A 20,819-nucleotide genomic window follows, 5' to 3' on the forward strand; every position below is an offset into this window, starting at 1 on the left:
ACTCTGGGCCCCAGGCAGAACTGCGAGTAGCACGCCAGACCCCTGGAGAAACAAGGCCCAGTAAGACGCTGGGTTCTGGGTGGGGGTCGAGCACAGGGCACGCCAGCTGGGGCCCGGATCGCGGGACTCTGGGTCCCGGCCGAACTGCGAGTAGCACGCCAGACCCCTGGAGAAACCGGGCCCAGAACAAAAAAAGATAAAGAAAAATATCGGAGAGGTGGTAAGAAAGCCATTATGGATGCCAGGACACTGGAGATGCAGACAAAACTTATCTAAATGCACTGGAACTTATGGAAAAATTCGCCGTGAAAGAGGACTGCTATTTCTCTATATTGTTAAGAATCTCAGACATCACAAATAAGGAGAGAGTTTAGCGGAGACCAAGGAGAAATGCGGTGTTGAAAGAGTTCTTCGCGATGGTGGTAGAGACTTGTATTCAGGAGAAGCAGAAACCGGATCTTACCAACTTTATTTTTTTGGAGAAATTACACCAAACGTCGAATGCTACCATCACGCATGCTTAGGAACACTGGACAACATTCAGAGTGGAAAAAGAGCCTGGGAAGGATTTGAAACGGTGGAGGCAGTGGCAATGCCAGTGGCCAATATTCGGGGGAGGCAGAGATCTGATACATTACAACTGGAACCTTTGAAATACTAACCACAGAGACAGTGCTCGGAACCTGCTGAGGGGTTAGGCGGGCGCCGGGGCCAGTGGCCGACATCGGAGCTTGCTGTGAGGCAAGGCCACTACTGAGGCCACCGTGGCCGGGATTGGAACCTGCAGAGGGGTTAGACCGATGCTGGGGCCAGCGAGGCCGGCATTGGAGCCTGCCATGATGCAAGGCTTGTGCTAGGGCCTCCGAGGTCGGGTCTGGAACTTGCTGAGGGGTTAGGCCGGTGCTGGGGTCAGCAAGGCCGGCATCGGAGCCTGCCGTGAGGCAAGGCCGGTACTGGGGCCTCCGAGGCCAGGATAAGAGCTTGCAGAGGGGTTAGGCCGGTGCTGGGGCCAACGAGGCCGGCAGCGGAGCCTGCCGTGAGGCATGACCAGTGCTGGGGCCTCCGAGGCCGGGATCGGAGCATGCCGAGGGGTTAGGCCGGTGCTGGGGCCAGCGAGGCCGGCATCGGAGCCTGCCTTGAGGCAAGGCCGGTACTTGGGCCTCCGAGGCCAGGATAAGAGCCTGCCGAGGGGTTAGGCCGGTGCTGGGGCCTCCGAGGCCAGGATAAGAGCCTGCTGAGGGGTTAGGCCGGTGCTGGGGCCAGCAAGGCCGGCATCGGAGCCTGCCTTGAGGCATGACCAGTGCTGGGGCCTCCGAGGCCAGGATCGGAGCCTGCCGAGGGGTTAGGCCGCTGCTGGGGCCAGCGAGGCCGGCATCGGAGCCTGCCTTGAGGCAAGGCCGGTACTGGGGCCTCCGAGGCCAGGACAAGAGCCTGCCGAGGGGTTAGGCCGGTGCTGAGGCCAGCGAGGCCGGCATCGGAGCCTGCCTTGAGGCATGACCAGTGCTGGGGCCTCCGAGGCCGGGATCGGAGCCTGCCGAGGGGTTAGGCCACTGCTGGGGCCAGTGAGGCCGGCATCGGAGCCTGCCTTGAGGCAAGGCCGGTACTGGGGCCTCTGAGGCCGGGATCGGAGCCTGCCGAGGGGTTAGGCCGCTGCTGGGGCCAGTGAGGCCGGCATCGGAGCCTGCCGTGAGTCAAGGCCGGTACTGGGGCCTCCAGGGCCAGGATAAGAGCCTGCTGAGGGGTTAGGCCGGTGCTGGGGCCAGCGAGGCCGGCATCGGAGACTGCCTTGAGGCAAGGCCGGTACTGGGGCCTCGAGGCCAGGATAAAAGCCTGCCGAGGGGTTAGGCCGGTGCTGGGCCAGCGAGGCCGGCATCGGAGCCTGCTGTGAGGCAAGGCCGGTACTGGGGCCTCCGAGGCCAGGATAAGAGCTTGCCGAGGGGTTAGGCCGGTGCTGGGGCCAACGAGGCCGGCAGCGGAGCCTGCCGTGAGGCATGACCAGTGCTGGGGCCTCCGAGGCCGGGATCGGAAAATGCCGAGGGGTTAGGCCGGTGCTGGGGCCAGCGAGGCCGGCATCGGAGCCTGCCGTGAGGCAAGGCCGGTACTGGGGCCTCCGAGGCCAGGATAAGAGCCTGCCAAGGGGCTAGGCCTGTGCTGGGGCCAGGGAGGCCGGCATCGGAGCCTGCCTTGAGGCATGACCAGTGCTGGGGCCTCCGAGGCCGGGATCGGAGCCTGCCGAGGGGTTAGGCCGCTGCTGGGGCCAGCGAGGCCGGCATCGGAGCCTGCCATGAGGCAAGGCCGGTACTGGGTCCTCCGAGGCCAGGATAAGAGCCTGCCGAGGGGTTAGGCCAGTGCTGGGGCCAGTGAGGCCGGCATCGGAGCCTGCCTTGAGGCAAGGCCGGTACTGGGGCCTCTAGGCCAGGATAAGAGCCTGCCGAGGGGTTAGGCAGGTGCTGGGGCCAGCGAGGCCGGCATCGGAGCCTGCCGTGATGCAAGGCCGGTACTGGGGTCTCCGAGGCCAGGATAAGAGCTTACCGAGGGCTTAGGTCGGTGCTGTGGCCAACGAGGCCGGCATCGGAGCCTGCCGTGAGGCATGACCAGTGCTGGGGCCTCCGAGGCCAGGACAAGAGCCTGCCGAGGGGTTAGGCCGGTGCTGGGGCCAGCGAGGCCGGCATTGGAGCCTGCCTTGAGGCAAGGCCGGTACTGGGGCCTCTGAGGCCGGGATCGGAGCCTGCCGAGGGGTTAGGCCGCTGCTGGGGCCAGTGAGGCCAGCATCAGAGCCTGCCGTGAGGCAAGGCCGGTACTGGGGCCTCCGAGGCTGGGATCGGAGCCTGCCGAGGGGTTAGGCCGGTGCTGGGGCCAGCGAGGCCGGCATCGGAGCCTGCCTTGAGGCAAGGCCGGTACTGGGGCCTCGAGGCCAGGATAAAAGCCTGCCGAGGGGTTAGGCCGGTGCTGGGGCCAGCGAGGCCAGCATCGGAGCCTGCCGTGAGGCAAGGCCGGTACTGGGGCCTCTGAGGCCAGGATAAGAGCTTGCCGAGGGGTTAGGCCGGTGCTGGGGCCAACGAGGCCGGCAGCGGAGCCTGCCGTGAGGCATGACCAGTGCTGGGGCCTCCGAGGCCGGGATCAGAGCATGCCGAGGGGTTAGGCCGGTGCTGGGGCCAGCGAGGCCGGCATCGGAGCCTGCCGTGAGGCAAGGCCGGTACTGGGGCCTCCGAGGCCAGGATAAGAGCCTGCCAAGGGGCTAGGCCGGTGCTGGGGCCAGCGAGACCGGCATCGGAGCCTGCCTTGAGGCATGACCAGTGCTGGGGCCTCCGAGGCCGGGATCGGAGCCTGCCGAGGGGTTAGGCCGGTGCTGGGGCCAGCGAGGCCGGCATCGGAGCCTGCCGTGAGGCAAGGCCGGTACTGGGGCCTCCGAGGCCAGGATAAGAGCCTGCCGAGGGGTTAGGCCAGTGCTGGGGCCAGTGAGGCCGGCATCGGAGCCTGCCTTGAGGCAAGGCCGATACTGGGGCCTCTAGGCCAGGATAAGAGCCTGCCGAGGGGTTAGGCCGGTGCTGGGGCCAGCGAGGCTGGCATCGGAGCCTGCCGTGAGCAAGGCCGGTACTGGGGCCTCCGAGGCCAGGATAAGAGCTTGCCGAGGGGTTCGGCCGGTGCTGGGGCCAACGAGGCCGGCAGCGGAGCATGCCGTGAGGCATGACCAGTGCTGGGGCCTCCGAGGCCAGGATCGGAGCATGCCGAGGGGTTAGGCCGGTGCTGGGGCCAGCGAGGCCGGCATCGGAGCCTGCCGTGAGGCAAGGCCAGTACTGGGGCCTCCGAGGCCAGGATAAGAGCCTGCCAAGGGGTTAGGCCGGTGCTGGGGCCAGCGAGGCCGGCATCGGAGCCTGCCTTGAGGCATGACCAGTGCTGGGGCCTCCGAGGCCGGGATCAGAGCCTGCCGAGGGGTTAGGCCGCTGCTGAGGCCAGCGAGGCCGGCATCGGAGCCTGCCGTGAGGCAAGGCCGGTACTGGGGCCTCTGAAGCTGGGATCGGAGCCTGCCGAGGGGTTAGGCCGCTGCTGGGGCCAGTGAGGCCGGCATCGGAGCCTGCCGTGAGTCAAGGCCGGTACTGGGGCCTCCGAGGCCAGGATAAGAGCCTGCTGAGGGGTTAGGCCAGTGCTGGGGCCAGTGAGGCCGGCATCGGAGCCTGCCTTGAGGCAAGGCCGGTACTGGGGCCTCTAGGCCAGGATAAGAGCCTGCCGAGGGGTTAGGCAGGTGCTGGGGCCAGCGAGGCCGGCATCGGAGCCTGCCGTGATGCAAGGCCGGTACTGGGGTCTCCGAGGCCAGGATAAGAGCTTACCGAGGGCTTAGGTCGGTGCTGTGGCCAACGAGGCCGGCATCGGAGCCTGCCGTGAGGCATGACCAGTGCTGGGGCCTCCGAGGCCAGGACAAGAGCCTGCCGAGGGGTTAGGCCGGTGCTGGGGCCAGCGAGGCCGGCATTGGAGCCTGCCTTGAGGCAAGGCCGGTACTGGGGCCTCTGAGGCCGGGATCGGAGCCTGCCGAGGGGTTAGGCCGCTGCTGGGGCCAGTGAGGCCAGCATCAGAGCCTGCCGTGAGGCAAGGCCGGTACTGGGGCCTCCGAGGCCGGGATCGGAGCCTGCCGAGGGGTTAGGCCGGTGCTGGGGCCAGCGAGGCCGGCATCGGAGCCTGCCTTGAGGCAAGGCCGGTACTGGGGCCTCGAGGCCAGGATAAAAGCCTGCCGAGGGGTTAGGCCGGTGCTGGGGCCAGCGAGGCCAGCATCGGAGCCTGCCGTGAGGCAAGGCCGGTACTGGGGCCTCTGAGGCCAGGATAAGAGCTTGCCGAGGGGTTAGGCCGGTGCTGGGGCCAACGAGGCCGGCAGCGGAGCCTGCCGTGAGGCATGACCAGTGCTGGGGCCTCCGAGGCCGGGATCGGAGCATGCCGAGGGGTTAGGCCGGTGCTGGGGCCAGCGAGGCCGGCATCGGAGCCTGCCGTGAGGCAAGGCCGGTACTGGGGCCTCCGAGGCCAGGATAAGAGCCTGCCAAGGGGCTAGGCCGGTGCTGGGGCCAGCGAGACCGGCATCGGAGCCTGCCTTGAGGCATGACCAGTGCTGGGGCCTCCGAGGCCGGGATCGGAGCCTGCCGAGGGGTTAGGCCGGTGCTGGGGCCAGCGAGGCCGGCATCGGAGCCTGCCGTGAGGCAAGGCCGGTACTGGGGCCTCCGAGGCCAGGATAAGAGCCTGCCGAGGGGTTAGGCCAGTGCTGGGGCCAGTGAGGCCGGCATCGGAGCCTGCCTTGAGGCAAGGCCGATACTGGGGCCTCTAGGCCAGGATAAGAGCCTGCCGAGGGGTTAGGCCGGTGCTGGGGCCAGCGAGGCTGGCATCGGAGCCTGCCGTGAGCAAGGCCGGTACTGGGGCCTCCGAGGCCAGGATAAGAGCTTGCCGAGGGGTTCGGCCGGTGCTGGGGCCAACGAGGCCGGCAGCGGAGCATGCCGTGAGGCATGACCAGTGCTGGGGCCTCCGAGGCCAGGATCGGAGCATGCCGAGGGGTTAGGCCGGTGCTGGGGCCAGCGAGGCCGGCATCGGAGCCTGCCGTGAGGCAAGGCCAGTACTGGGGCCTCCGAGGCCAGGATAAGAGCCTGCCAAGGGGTTAGGCCGGTGCTGGGGCCAGCGAGGCCGGCATCGGAGCCTGCCTTGAGGCATGACCAGTGCTGGGGCCTCCGAGGCCGGGATCAGAGCCTGCCGAGGGGTTAGGCCGCTGCTGAGGCCAGCGAGGCCGGCATCGGAGCCTGCCGTGAGGCAAGGCCGGTACTGGGGCCTCTGAAGCTGGGATCGGAGCCTGCCGAGGGGTTAGGCCGCTGCTGGGGCCAGTGAGGCCGGCATCGGAGCCTGCCGTGAGTCAAGGCCGGTACTGGGGCCTCCGAGGCCAGGATAAGAGCCTGCTGAGGGGTTAGGCCGGTGCTGGGGCCAGCGAGGCCGGCATCGGAGCCTGCCTTGAGGCAAGGCCGGTACTGGGGCCTCGAGGCCAGGATAAGAGCGTGCCGAGGGGTTAGGCTGGTGATGGGACCAGCGAGGCCGGCATCGGAGCCTACCGTGAGGCAAGGCCGGTACTGGGGCCTCCGAGGCCAGGATAAGAGCTTGCCGAGAGGTTAGGCCGGTGCTGGGCCCAACGAGGCTGGCAGCGGAGCCTGCCGTGAGGCATGACCAGTGCTGGGGCCTCCGAGGCCGGGATCGGAGCCTGCCGAGGGGTTAGGCCGGTGCTGGGGCCAGCGAGGCCGGCATCGGAGCCTGCCTTGAGGCAAGGCCGGTACTGGGGCCTCCGAGGCCAGGATAAGAGCCTGCCGAGGGGTTAGGCCGGTGCTGGGGCCAGCGAGGCCGGCATCGGAGCCTGCCGTGAGGCAAGGCTGGTACTGGGGCCTCTGAGGCCAGGATAAGAGCCTGTCAAGGGGTTAGGCCGGTGCTGGGGCCAGTGAGGCCGGCATCGGAGCCTGCCGTGAGGCATTACCAGTGTTGGGGCCTCCGAGGCCGGGATTGGAATCCTGCCAAGGGGTTAGACCGGTGCAGGGGCCAATGGCCAGCATCGGAGCCTGGCGTGAGGCAAGTTCACTCCTGCGACCTCCAAGGTCGGGACCAAAGCCAGCTTAGGGGTTTGACCGGTTCAGGGGCCAGCGAGACCAGAACTGGGTCCTCCCATGAGGCAAGGCCGCTGCGTGAGCCAGCGAGGTCTGGATCAGTCCACTGAGTAGCCAGGCCACTACTGGGACCATCAAGAGTGGGATCGGTACTTGCAACGCAGCATGCACAGAGAAATATCGCAGAAAATATAAATCAGACGCTTCTCTTAATCAGCAATAACTAGGAGGAAAAGGGCAACAGGAAGAGGTTGAGCTATAGAAAGGGCCCTATAGTGAAGCAACTAATGTGACCAATCAGAGGGTATGTAATACTGGAGGACGGAGCCTCTTTAAAATGCAGGAGGTACATAAACAAATGTATCAAAGTAAATCACCAAAGAAGTGTGGGATGGAGGGAGGGGGAGGGAATGGGACGGGGGCTGGAGGAGGGCTAATTGGATGATGTGTGCTTGTATATCCTCTCAAGTCTTGTACTCCAATGTGATTGATATATGACTACAATGCACCAATTTAAAAAATAAATTAATTAAAAAAAATACCACATAATTGAATTATTGGAAAAGGGAAGAATTTGAGTTCAGAAATGTTCTGTATGTGGTACTAGAGACTGAACACAGGGGCCCTCTACCTCTAAGATACTCCCTGAGGTTGCTTTATTTTGTTCTTTTGAAATAGGGACTCACTAAGTTGCTGTGTATCTTGCTAAGTTTCTGAGGCTGACCCCAAACCTGCAATCTACTGGAATTATAGACATATGCCACAATGCCTGGTCCTCAGAAAAAAAATAATCATTTTTTTAATTTGTTAATTTCCATATACAACTGAAGATTAGATTATAATGTTTAGAGAGTCTAAACAGTCAAAAAATTGTGTCTTTCCCAAAAGCAACTGAAAATCAAAGCAACCCTAATAGTAAAGCAAAAGTAAAGAACAGCAAAATCATTCTAATTTTCTTATAACATATACTTGGCAATTTTCAAATTCAAAATTCTCTTAAAATAGTTTCTCACATTTAAGAAAAGTTTTCTAGAGAAAGTAAACAGAAAACATAGGCCATAACAAGATTTCAAATATCCAGATACACTGATTATTATGGCATCTTTACCCATCCAGGAATGCTCTGCTCTTAGACACGTCTGTGGGATTGAGACATTGTTTGCATGGCACCTTTTCCATAAAGTCATTTCTGCTGACTGCCTAAGAGCACTACAATTTCTTACCCTCCTGGCCTTCAATTGGCAGTGGTCTAAACCATTCACCTAAACTCTGAAACACCCGTATTTTTTGCATGTCCTAGCAGAAGGAGCACCATATTTCAATTAGTAGATCTGGATTCTGCTTCCCTAATCATTATCTGTGATAAAGCATATTTAAAGTATCTCAGCTAGAGGAATATCAACAAAATTCCATAGATGGGAGGTAAATAGAGGTGACCTAATATAATGGTACTGTGAGACTTGTGCAAACAGAAGATAATGAGTCAGATGGGAAGCAGAAAAAGGAAAAAGGAGCTTTGAGGACCCAGAGAGAGGTGATGTATCACAGCCTAAAATTGAAGCATTCAGGCAGAAATCAATATGGTGGAGCTGGAAATAAAAGGGAGAAACTGACTGAGAAGGCTTTAGATACAGCCTACCAAGAGATGGCGGCCACTGTCAGAGATAATGCCCCAAACAGAGCAAGATGAGGAGATATTCTCATTTCTTTCCTCTTCCTGCTTTCTATTTTTTTTCCACCAGAGTCATCCAGTGGTCAATCCCATCCAGAAGCCCATTGGCAAGATACTTCAGAAATATAGACCCCAGTGCTACAGATTGGGAGGGCGAGGGATGAATTTGAGAGCAATGTGCAAATCAGTGGCATGGTAAATCATTTCTTTGATGAACAACTGTGCCCTCCTCTGTCAAAGTGGAAAGCACTTTACAAAGTTAAAAGTGCCTCTCTACTCACTTTTTATTTAAAGAGTGTCATGTGAGAGTATTTTAAGTTTTTACTGGGAGTAAAAGTTTAAACTTTTAGAGGACATTTTGAAAAAATTCATTTCAAGGATTTAAAATGTTAGGTAATGGTAATTTCACTTCTAGGAAAATAGAAAGTCATAAATATGTATACAAATTTATGTACAAAGTGTGTATTTTGATGTTTATGATAACAAAAGTCAGAAGTAACCTAATGCAGATATGACATGTTCAGGGATTTGTTTTTTAAAAGACAATTTCCACCTGCAATGGTACTTTACTCATTCAAGACAGCATGCACTAAAATAATGAAAATAGAGTGAGGTACTACAGACATGGAGGGTGCAAGCACAGCAAATAAAGGACTTTTAAGGATTTCTGGATGTGTGACATGCAGTGGGTGTATTATAAGGAATATAAAAATGCTGTGAGATATGTTTTGATATTTATATTCAAATAGGAAAATTTTTCCAGATGGAAGAAGAGAATAAATTAATGTTTTCAGATTTCCAAAGTTTGCTCAAAACAGAAACATTGGGCTTGGGAGGTTGGATGCTTAGGTAGAGATTAGCAAGAGGTGACATGAGCATAATTAGAATCCAAGTGACCTTGAGTTCATTCAATTCCTGCTCTGATTCTGACAGTAACCTTGTTGAAATCTTTGCTCCAGTTTTCTGATGTGAATAATGAAAAAGGCAACTCATATATACCATTGGTAAGTACTCTGCAAATAAATGATCAAACTCTCCAAGGATCTGAGACTATGTGTAACTCCCTTGCTAGTCTTACTGGTTTGCATTCTTGGAGCTTACTCCATTGACAAATGTAGGTACAAGCAGCCTCAATCTCATTGGAATATGCATCAACCTTGCTTGAAAAATTAAAGTTAGATCTCTACCTGTTTCATATGATGTTCTTTGTCTTCCCCAAAGTACTCTATATGCTTGATCTTCAGTCGTCCAAAATGCTTCATCCTTGGAACAGGTAAAAATAAAATTTGAAATCTAGTTTCACTGCTTTGGAGCTGTTTATCTTTTGCATTTATATTAATCTTCCTGATTAACTAAAATGAATAACACAAGTAAGAAGCTTAGCAAGGGTTTTAGGTCATGGTCAGAGTTTCATAGACTTTAAGGTTTTCTTCCTTGCCCCTCATATTCCAATATGAGTCAAGCAAAGGTACTACTAAATTTCCCTATGAAGTATCCTCTTTGCTCTTGCTGTGATCTTTTCCTGGGGTGTCTGTTTCCACCCTTCATGTGACCTCAGTTGTTATTTCCTCCAGGAAGTCTTACCTGGAATATAGAAAAATAATTTTTAAAAATCTATTACTGTTTTTTAAGCCAATGAAGGTGTACATTTTTTACAACTTTGTCCTATAGGTTTGTATTTGTATATCTTCCATTCTCAGTATCTTACCCATCTCTAACCCTAAATCCCAACCACAAACAATGCTAATACAGAAAAAGAACAGAACTATGATTAAACAAACTTACTTGGGCTTGGATTCCAAAGCTCAGAAAATGGTTGAGACATTTCTGCCACAAACTTTTGAAGAGAATGTTTTCTTTTGGCAGGTTGAGACCATTAGTAGAAATGAAAGCAATGCCCTAGACAAAGGAAGAACTATCCCTGCAGGAGCCTCAAGCTGGAATGTTTTCAAGTCTATTCCCTTCTCTTGCTTAGCAAGCACTGAGCTTCCTGCTTCTGGTTTGGACTTGAAGTGGAAGTTCCCAAATACCAACAGGAAGGTCATATTTGTGGTCTCCCTCCCTCACTGAAACCTGAAGCACTGGAATTTCATGTGGGTATCACTTTCTCAAGAGATTTTCAGAGGTAAGCCACTGGGTACTATTGGATCCACAGTTATTCTCCCTCTTTTTGACATTTTTATTTTTAATATTCCACCATTATCTTACCAAGTATGGGCTTAAAAATTTAAAAAGAGTTCCTGTGAGGAGTGATAGGAATTTTAAATGCAGGAGAGCATCTCATTGACGTGTACATTTTTACATAGATATACCCCCCCAACAAGATGCAGCTATTCATTCATTTATTTATAAAGGTTGGATATCCTCAAAATGCCAATCTCTGTCCTGGAGGTAGAGTCTCTTGCACTGGTGGGGTACTAACCATATAGTAGAAGCTTTTGCACATGTGATCTTTGTTACATTTACAACTGTAGCATGAAGATAGATTGCCTTTAGAGTTAATAAAACTGGAGTTTATATTTGAACATTTAATTACTGATTGACACTTGAATTATTGCCAATTTGGAGCTATTAAAGAAGTACTATTATGATCCTACTCATTCTTTTTTTTGTATATACAAGCAACATTTTTATTTGGTATATATCTGGTAAAATTGCTGAGCCATAGTGCATGTATAAGTAAGCTGTAGCTGTGGTTTTCGTAATTACCTAAGGTGATTGCAACAGTTGTTTTTGTTAGCATTCTCATGCTGCAATTCAAAATAACCGACCACAAAATTTTATTTGCTCACAGTTCTGAAGATTTCATGTGTTCAGGCCATGTCAGGCTGGGTCTGAGGAGCTCAGGGCATGGCAGTGGGACTCAGAAAGAGGGACTCTCATATCATGGGGGCTAGAAAAGTGAACAAGGGGAGGGGAACCATAATATAACACCCAAAGCCATACCATTCCTCATTCAAATCTTATCTCTAAAGTAGCCTTATTTTCATAAAATCTGTGGCCATTTTGAATCTAAACCATTACAATGGGCATCATGAAGGTTTGGCAAATACAACATCTATATAAACTATCTTCTCACGTACACTGTTAACTCATATTCTAAATCGCAAAGGCAGTAGTTTTTGAAAAATATTAATTATGTCATATCACTCCAATGTGTAAAATCTGTCAATAGCTCCATAGTGGTCTTAGAATAATATATGAACTCTGAATGTTCTGTCCCCTTCCTCATTTCAGGATGCTTGACTCCTTGGCTTTTATACTTGTAGAGTCTGGGGGAAATACAGGCCAGTGGTAATGACATGGCCCCACTCATCCTGCCAAGCTCTAAATGTGTACTTAGTTATAGAAGCATGACTGGATAAAATACAACATTTTTGCTCATGTCCTGGCTGGTGTGAACCTACACCATTTTGCCCAGAACCCTATATAAGGAACAGACCTGTAAAATAAGGCTACTGTTTTTTTGTTTTTCCTGATGGCAACTCTACATGCTTTCTTTTCTCTGGAGATCTCACTGCTGAAACCTCCCCTTTAGCTACATCTGGCCTCTGACACTTAGTATAACCATCAGGATGAAGCGAGTGCCCACTGCAACCCTCTAGAGGAACACCCCTGGGGAGGAACAACCCAAGGTAGAGGAGATGTGGCCCCTGGCATCCAGCCTCCCCATGGTTCCCAGTAACAGCCTAATAGTGTGGACCCCATCTAAAGATTGGGATGATATACTTCCCCAGATGGAAGAAGTCCAAAAGGCTTTGTAATTGCTGGAGCTGCCACAGCCATGTTCCTCCTGATGCCACTGAAGCCAGCTCAGTGGGCAGAGGAGCAAGTGTGAGCAGAGCCTGCTGGCCCTCACCCAACCCCATGCCAGCAGTCATTTCAGTCAGTCCTCAATTCTGTGCATAGTCCAGACAAAGACTTCTGCCCAGGGCTGTTTCTTGGAGGAAGTGAGACACCCAATCAGCTTCCATTCTGGGAGGCCCAAGCCCCACCTCTGTGCTGGGCAGCTTAAAGGGATCATGACCCTGAGGATGATTAAAAGAGCCTGGGAGGCTGCCAGCATGGATCACAGGAAAGTGAGGTGAAGTCTCTGGGGAAGGCCACTTCCATACCCATTCTGGGATGAGTCCACCCAGCAGCTTCTGGACATGGTGTAGCAGTGGGACTGACAGCTCCTAAACACCATTGCTGCCTCTGAGGAGTAGAACACCAGCCCAATGAAATACTTTTAGCACTCTGGAAGCAGCTTTGCCCAAAATAAAGCCGTGAGGATTGTGAATGTATGCCAGTACAAGTTGCCAGGAGAGCATGAGGAAATTGGACAAATGATACTAAAGCCAGAAGAGGCGAGTTTAATCTACCTGACTTACAGCCCATTCAATTCTCCTATATAGCCAGTATGAAAACCTGACAGTTTCAGAAGCATAACAGTAGACTATCAGTAGCTAAATAAAGTGACACCACTCTTGCATGTAGTGATACCCAACATTTTAGAACTGATGGATTGCCTGCCACATGAACTGGGACAGTTCTGTTACATTGTAGAGTTGGCAAATGCCTTTTTCTCTATTAACATTACCTTTATTTTTTTCAGTTTTTTTTTTATTGTTGCATTATATTCATACAACTTATTGGGGTAAAAAACTTGTGTGTACAAACATGTACTCATCGCTGATTTAACCCCTACCCAAATACCACCCCATTCCCGTCCCTCCTTTCCTTGCTTGGCTTAGTGATTGACTTCAATATGTTTAAGTACATTGTGTGCTTTAGAGATTTTTCTCTTCCCCCTCCTTTCTCTTCCTTTAGGTTATCTTGTTTGCTCCTCTTTTCTCCCTAACTCTCACATATTAGGGAAAGCATCTGATTTCTTATTTTTTGTGACTGACTAATCTCACTTAACATTACCTTTAAAAAGCCAAGAACAATTTGCTTTTACCTGGGAAGGGTGGCAATGAACCTTATTAGTATTTCCCCAGAGATACCTGCATAGTCCTACCATGTCTCACCTTGTTTCTGGTGGCATAGGACTTAGCTTCCTGATAGAAGCCTGAGGCTATACAGTGGTTCCATTATATTGATAGCATTATGCTCACCTCTGATTCTCTTGCAGAGTTACAAGCAGCTGTCTTGGCATGAAGCCATTCTCTCAGAATAGAAGTAGTCTTCAATAAGAACAGAGCCCAGGAACATGAGTTTTCAGTCAAATTCTTGGGAGTTGTCTAATAGGGTAAGACAAAAGTAATACCCAAAGCAACGATAAATAAAATACAAGCCTATACTTGATCTAAAATGGTCAAACAGTTATAGACATTTCTGGGTCTTTTAGGGCTTAGGAAAATGTTTATAACCTACTTAGATATGCTTATTGCTTCTTACAGCATCCTGTCTGTAAGAAGGCAACTTGGGAATGGATCTCTGAACTAGAAACTGCATTTACGGCCAACAAAAGGATAGTGATACAGGCACGAGCTCTGCAGGTAGTAGTAGACCCTGAATTTCCTTTACTGAGGACAGTCCAAATGGATGATGCAGGATTTAGATGGGGATTATGGCAGAAATAAAGCACCAGATATACCCCAACCAGGTCTTGGTCACAGCTATGGAAAGGAGCAGAGGTATGCTACATTCTTGCTGAAAAATAGTTAATGGCCCTGTATGCTGCCCTCTTAGCCTGTGAACTTATTACAGGTACTGGGTCAGAGTTAGTGCAGACCACCTTTTCTATTGAAGCCTGATTACTATCTTGGACTTGTGCCTTCTGGACAGGGGTAGCACAAACACCCACTCTGACCAAGTGAGGTTCATATTTAGAGCAATGAGCATGGTTTTCTAGTGCTTGTTTGTCTGAACAACTATACACTATGCTGGAGTTGGTATATTTTCAAGCAGCATCCATCAAAACCCACAGAAATGGGAGATGTCCCAAGTCCCTGTGAGGAAAAGAAAGCCCTAATACTCATGGAAGCGTGGTGGGCCAGTACATTTCTGAGTGACAGCTTCTTTGGAATCCATGGAATTGTGAGACATCCTAAGTCCTTCTGAGGAAGGGAAATCCCTAATACTCGTGGAAACATGGTATACCAATGGCTCCTGTCAAGGGCAGCCACCCACATGAGTGGCTATGGCTTCACGGCCAACCACAGAAGCCTTTGGATTTGAAACCGGTGCCATATACTAGCCAACAGGCCAAGCTTTGGGTGGTCTGCATAGTTCTCATCAATAGACTGGGCTATTGCATGTTGTACAGAGAGCCAACACTTTAGCTCAATTCTGAGCTCTCTGGTTACCCCCAGAGACCTTGTTGGTAGTACCATGGTTACACAAAAAGCTAGGATTTATAGTCTCCCATACCATGATGCTGGTAACCCTCTAGTGGAGATTGCCTCCCCCTGTGTTCAAGCCTAAAATGCTGTACAACAGTGTCCTTGGTGTGAAAAACACCACCCAGATATGGAAGGTAGGTTTGAAAAATAGAATGGAGTTCAATATGCTCACTGCTGCCAAAGATGGAATGTATGCTCCTATATATACTATATATGTATATATTTCAGACCACCAGTAGGAGATACAGCAAGCCTTAGTGGAGATGGATACAGAGCTAAAGGCTATTCAGGCTTTACAGGAATACATGCTTACAACCTGATGGAACTCACTGGGATCTTCCTGGAGATGAGTATTGACTATCCTGACCTGTGTAGCTGGAGGACTAATAGTCACTTATTGCAACTTCTATTACTGTTGCAGACTTTAGGTCCAATACAATGTGCTCTGGGTCAAATTGCACACCACCACCCTGTAGGGGATAGAGTTTGGGGCCCAGAGGAAATACAGGTTAGTGGTAAGGACATGACCCCATTCATCTCAGAAAAAGACCTTTCTCATCCTGTACAGCTGTAGATGTATACTTAGTTGTATAAGCATGGCTAGGCAAAATGCAAGGCGCCTGGGCACATGTGCCATTTTGCCCAGAACCCTGTATGAGGAATAGGTCTGTAGAATAAAGCTGATGTTGTTCTGATAGCAACTGTGCATGCTTTCTTCTCTGTAGGGATTTCACTGCCAAAACCTCCCCTGCTATTGAACCACAGCTGGTTCCTGACAGTATTACAACTAGAATAGTCTCTCATCTATTTCTTTTAAAAATATTTATTTATGTGTGCTTTTATTGGTACATTGTATGTATACATCCTAGTAAGATTCAAAGTGATATATTCATACATGCACACATCACTTAGTGTGTTTCTCATCTATTTCTTGATGAGGAAATGGCTTCTCCCAGTGTTGAGTCTTGGAATGTGCCATCCTCTCTGTTTGGGATGTTCTTGCCCAATCCCTCCACAGCTGGTTCTTTCTTATTCTTCAAGTTTGAGATCTGCTGTCACTCTCCAGTTCTGGAGAAGCCCTGGCACTCTCTTTAAAGTAGTTTCTTCATCATCCATCTCATTTTATTTTTTTCTCTTTAAAATGCTCACTCATCAGTGTATTGTGTTATTGTTTGTTTTTTATTAATTGTCATCTCTTCCACTAATGTGTAAACATGTGAACATCTATTCATAGTTTAACTACAACATATAAGACAGTGGCTAACATGCAAGGTATTCAGTAACTATCTGTGGAATGAGTGACTGAGAAATGAATGAAGAAAAGAATAGTGTATGAATTTTAAAGGATCAGAAACAGAGGCCAGGCGTGGTGGTGCACACTTGTAATCCCCACGCTTGGGAGGCGGAGACAGGAGGATTGTGCAGGTTTGAAGCCAGCTGTGCTGGCTTAAGAGACCCTGTTTCCAAATAGAAAAGTATAAAATAGGTCTGGGAGTGTAGCCTGGTGGTAGAAGGGCTTCCAGGAACCCCAGTACCACCAAAATAAAAAAAAGAATCAGAAACAGTAGTAGATACATAAAATGTAGAGAGGAGGTAAAAATTATCTCAGATTTCACACTTAGAGATGGGTATAATAAGTGTAGTGTCTTGTGAAAATTAAGTGAGAAATTCCATGTGAATTGTCTGGTTTATAATAAGATCTTACTAAGTGTCAGTGCTGTTTCCTTGTTGCTGTTGTTTTTGCTGCTAATACATGCCACTTTTTATTTCCCTTTCAACATAGAATCTATTATAGTTTCTTTTAAGCTTATAGAGTGTTTGATTCTTAGAAAACTCCTACTAGAAAAAGTAGTGTTAAATGGGTCTCATAAGTATTAGCAAGACCAAAAAGAAACTTGGTCAATTATACGGCTATTATCACAATGATCCAACAAACCAATTACTCAGGAAAAGTGGCATTATTTGTTGGACTGTATATGCACTAGGATTTTCATATAATAATGGGAAATTTATTTCTCTTGCTGTATTAGCTTTGAAAACAGAAAAATGATTTTTATTTTATTATTTTATTATTTTATTTTTTGGTTATTAAGGATGTCTGACTCACCTTCTCCAACTTTTCCAGTGAACTCAGGGAATTAAAATTATACAGATTCCAGGGGCTTTGAAAATAAGACATATTGACTTGTCACTTATTAATTTGGGAGAAAATTACATGTCTGCTAATTGCTTTGCATTTGTTTATCCATCTATAAATGACATAGCCATGATGTTGGAAAATGATATTGCAATTTTGTTGCAAAATTTTCCCTTTTTGGGAGAAAACACAAATCCAGATTTTTTTTAGTGAGGTTTTGTTTAATTTGTTCAAATTGGCAAATAATTCACTCTTCTAGCACCAAACAAGGAAAGCAGTGTGCATTCAAAGTAACGAAATATCTAAGTAGAAAAGGACTTCCTTCAAAAAATAGAAAATAGGTATTTAATAAGATAAAAGAAATCCTGACTACGAAATAAAAGATAAACAATTAGATGGGGAGATGTTGGGGTTCAAAACATGATTGTAGTAGCTCAGGTTTTTATATTAGACTAATTGCAAATCTTTGAGGAATTTGTCTTTGCATCTCGTTGTTTTAGCCTATTTCCCTTACCTTTTCGTACTTTGCAATTGCACTTGAATGTTTGTAAGTATGCGTGACTTGTTAATCTTGCTCAGTATACTTTGTGATTTTTGTATATGTGCATTTCTGTGCTTATTCTAGAAAAATATTCATCTATCATAGCTTAAATGTTCTCCCTCTTCCATTATCTCTACTTTCCTCTTCTGTTTTGGCCTCCTAGTGACTTGGGTTAAATTCTTTATATCTCTTTAGCATTTTATTCTTTCTTTTTACAAAACAGCTCCCTTCCTTCTTTCTTTCTTTCCTTCCTTTCTTCTATCCTTTCTTTTTTCTTTTCTGTACTAGTGATTGAACACAGGAACAGTCTATCTCTGAGCAAAAACCTCAGCCCTGGAACAAAAAAAATTATTACCAAAATACATATAAAGTCAATACATGACAAACTCCTGTAAAGCAAAATAAATTATTCTAACATTGTACAGTATTTCTAATGGTAGTTAAAGAAATTTTGAAACAGGGTGTTTCTAAATTCCCAAGGCTAGGTTTGAACCTGTGATCCTTCTGTCTTAGCCTTCTAAGTACTGGAATTACAGACATACACCACCTGGCAATATTCTTTATTCTTGAGTGGCAATATAAGAACCACTCCCCACAATTAGTTAAAAATTAGGTAATTTTTTTTCTTTTAGTATATGGTTCCAGCTAATATTTCAACCTTTGAACATTTTGCTTAACTTCAGTGATTATAGTAATGAAATGAAAATTTTGGTTTATCCGTAAGTTGCAGTTTTAAATTTCCAAAGGAAAAACAAACAAAAATACCTGGAGATAATTATTTTCAAAGATATAAAATGTAATTTTCTAACTTCAAAAAATCAGAATGCAAAGACTGAGAATAGTTCCCCAGGTTCTAGGTAAAAAAATAAGTAAGCCAAGACTATGTATTTTGTAAAATTTTAAAATTTCAAAGATAATAAAAATACAAATAACTCTAAATGCTCTAAATGATAGGCAGTGTTGGGATAAACAGATTATCTTCAGAGGAATAAAAGTCAGATTGACATTCAATGTTGAAAGGAAATCATGGACCATGAAGGATAAACATTGTGATTTAAGAATTTTATATCAAACCAATATGGTGTGTGTGTGTGTGTGTGTGTGTGTGTGTGTGTGTTGTGTTTGTTAAAGCAACAGAAAGACATTCTCAGTCATCTAAGGTCTCAGAAAGTACATCTCTCAGGAATGTTCCTTAAAAATGTATTTTTAGCAGAGTAGGATTTATCTTACTATCTCAAAGGCCAAGATGTAAGACTTATTCTTCTACTTTCTGATTGAGAGACGTTAAGTTTCTTCATTTTCTCAAAAATTCCCAAGCTGATGATACCCTTGTGCTTGAATAACTGGACACATATTCGTTGAGTTAAATCCTAAATTCTCTCTGTGTTCTATTTCATAGTGCTATTGCTGGGGCATATCATAAGTAGTCAATGTAAGATTAAGAAAAAGCATGCCTACCTGTGTTAAGTACATTTGTTAGAATTACAAAACTGCTAAAACAAAGAAAAGTAATCAAATCTTGTTCTTCAAAAAATATAAAATATACTGAATTAGATATAATACTATATAAGTCAAAATAGAAAGCAGACATCAATGTATTAGAATAAATAGCTATGGATACTGAGGGAATAGAGAATATACAAAAGATCACTTTACTTAACTTTATGCACATAAGTTAAAAGCCTTAACTGTAAAGCATGATATTCTATAAAACATATGAAATACAATGGAAGATATTAAAACATTTGTCAAAAATGATTTAACAAAAGCATCCATATTAGTTTATTTTAGAGTACATTCTACCAGATATCTCAGAAAGGCTAATAAAGTAGATTAAGACATAAGATAGTTTAAAAACTTATAAAATATATTTGCAGTTATAGGAAAGTATAGGTATAAAATTTAACAAAGTCAATAGAATAAAATAAACTGCAAATATATTTGATTTGTAGAAACTGAGGAAAAATAACACAAAAATGTGTTATCAGATAGAATTCACTAGCATATTAATAGATTGAGACATAGTACTTATGTGTGATTCATTCAAGAAATTTAATATGTCAGTGTACTGTCCATGTTAATTATAGGTCAAGAAAAAAATGTTAGTATGTCCATAATTCTTACAAAGTATTTGACAAAAGCCAATACCCTTATGGAATACATATTTTATATTTTGGATAGATTAATACTTTTTAATTAGCAGCATATCTAGTAGTGAAACAAAAATCTTTCCATTAAATTAAGAAACAACAGTATTGATTATCACCCCAAAATACCATACTGTGGGAAATCTTTCTAATGGATTGTAGCAAGATAGATGAATATGAGGTTTAAAAATTCTAAAATAGCAGGCAAACTGTTAATTATTTACAAATATCTAGAAAAGTTTATAAGCCTGAAACACATCAGGAAATTAACTGGGTAAACTGTTAAAATAGTATCAAAATTTGTAAGGGAAATTTAGAGATTAACATTTAAAACTCTGCTGGCTTTACTATGTTCACATAAGATATTATTACATTACTTAAAGAAAAATCCATTAAACAAAAATGTAGGATACAACTACCTAGAAAAAAGAGTGAGGGGAAGTGTGCTGGATTTGAATAGGTAAACTTTTAAAATATTCTCATAGTGCACAAAAAGAACTATAAAAACACTTTGAGGGACCCAAGAAATATAAAATATTCTTCGAATTAATGAGAATTCATGCCCGCTTCTAGTTAAGATAATGGAAGTTGTTGAGATACTGATTTATCCTATGCTAATCTATAAATTGAACGTACTTCCAATAATATTACCAATAGAAATATTTTTATGAAGCTACACATATTGAATCTACAGTTCAAATAAAGACCAGCCAGGAAAAAAATTATAAAGAAAGATAAGAGAACAGACTACATTATTACATATTACTTTAAAACTTTCATAAGCAATAGGATTTGGCACATGCATGAAAATTTCAAGAGAAGAGAGCAGAGTCCTGATGAGACTCAAATAATAAGGATATTCAGATTATGATAATGTCAGCACTTCAAATCTGTGTGCTAAAGGCAGAATACGCAATAAATGGTGTTGGCACAACCAACTGAGAAAGGAATAAATTATTACTTACACAAAATTTTGGATTCAAGTGGACCAGCATTCAGAATTATGAAAATGGATATTTTCTTGTATTCTTGCAGCAATAAGCCATTTCTAAGCAAGATATGTAATTCATCCAACTGATAAATATACCTTTATAAAATCTATAAATGTCTGTTTATCAAGACACACCAGAAAACCAGTCTACACAGACAACCTGGAAAATATTTGTAGCACACATAATAGACAAGGAACTAAGATATTTAACAGAATAATTGTTTGACAAATAAATTGAAATATATTAGCTCAATATAAATAGGAACAAATGCTGTTTTATTAAAAAAAGTAAATTCAAATGGTATTTTGACACAAAGTTCCTTCAAGATGAGAGAAATATGATAAAACAAAAGTGCTTTCACCGTGTAGCATGGAAATGATGAACCCT

The sequence above is a fragment of the Muscardinus avellanarius genome, assembly GCF_963383645.1.
Source record: "Muscardinus avellanarius genome assembly, chromosome: 4".
NCBI classification, from domain to species: domain Eukaryota; kingdom Metazoa; phylum Chordata; class Mammalia; order Rodentia; family Gliridae; genus Muscardinus; species Muscardinus avellanarius.